General features: G+C 42.8%; 1 pseudogene across 1 annotated transcript; it reads left to right on the forward strand.

Moving 5' to 3' along the window:
• The first annotated feature begins 242 nt into the window (after positions 1–242).
• On the forward strand, positions 243–845 carry LOC123834580 (large ribosomal subunit protein eL29-like; annotated as a pseudogene). Its single transcript, XR_010406536.1, has one exon. The product of XR_010406536.1 is annotated as a large ribosomal subunit protein eL29-like (transcript).
• Positions 846–1,153: the final 308 nt, after the last annotated feature.

Below are 1,153 nucleotides of genomic sequence, written 5' to 3' on the forward strand. Positions count from 1 at the left end.
CAACAAATACAAAACAGTAATAAATATGGTAGGTATTAATTCAATAATTGTAATAATCACCTTAAATATCAATGAACTAAATACAATAATATTCAGAGTGTATCCAAAAACAAGACCCAATTATATGTTATTTGCAAGAAACCCATTTTAAATATTGACACATATGGATTAGAGATAAAGGGATAGAGACATGCTAACACTAATCAAAAGAAAGCAGGGCTTTGGGACCTGCAGTCTTTGGTGCAGACATGGCCAAGTCCAAGAACCACACCATGCACAACCAGTCATGAAAATGGCACAGAAATGGCATCAAGAAACCCCAGTCACAAAGATACAAATCTCTTAAGGGGGTAGACCCCAAGTCCTTGAGGAACATGCGCTTTGCCAAGAAGCACAACAAGAAGGGCCTAAAGAAGATGCAGGCCAACAACACCAAGGCCATGAGTGTATGTGCCGAAGCTATCAAGGCCCTTGTCAAGCCCAAGGAGGTCAAGCTGCAAGCTCATTCGACTTGCCTACATCTCTCACCCCAAGCTTGGGAAACGTGCTCGTGCCTGCATTGCCAAGGGTCTCAGGCTCTGCTGGGCACAGTCCAAGGCCAAGGCTCAAACCAAGGCTCAGACTGCGGCTCCAGCTCCGGCTCCGGCTCCGGCTCCAGCTCCTGTTCCTGCTGCAGCTCAAGCTCCCAAAGGTGCCCAGGCCCCCACAAAGGCTCCAGTGTGGAGGCTTGTGTCTGCCAGTGTGAGGACAGAAGGACTGGTGTGACCCCTGGGCTTCTATCTGTATGGGACTGGTATCTTCCTTTGCTTTTTGTACAAATAAACCTGCGGCAGGCTCTGTCAAAAAAAAAAAAGAAAGAAAGAAAGAAAGAAAGCAGGAGTACCTATATTAATTTCAGATAGAGCAGACTTCAGAGCAAGGCAAATTACCTGGGATAAAGAGGGGCATTATATAGGATAAAGAAGTCAATAATCCGTACTGCATGGAGCACTGGTTGTTTTACACAAACAATGAATCATGGAACACTACATCAAAAACTAATGATGTAATGTATGGTGATTAATATAACATAATAATAAGAAAAACAAAAACAAAAACAAACCAAAACAAATAAACAAAAAATTCCTTAATGTGTGTGTGCTTAACAAAGAGG

Source organism: Mirounga angustirostris, unplaced genomic scaffold, assembly GCF_029215605.1.
Source record: "Mirounga angustirostris isolate CCGP_5_RB_7025 unplaced genomic scaffold, mMirAng1.0.hap1 SCAF_1, whole genome shotgun sequence".
NCBI lineage: Eukaryota > Metazoa > Chordata > Mammalia > Carnivora > Phocidae > Mirounga > Mirounga angustirostris.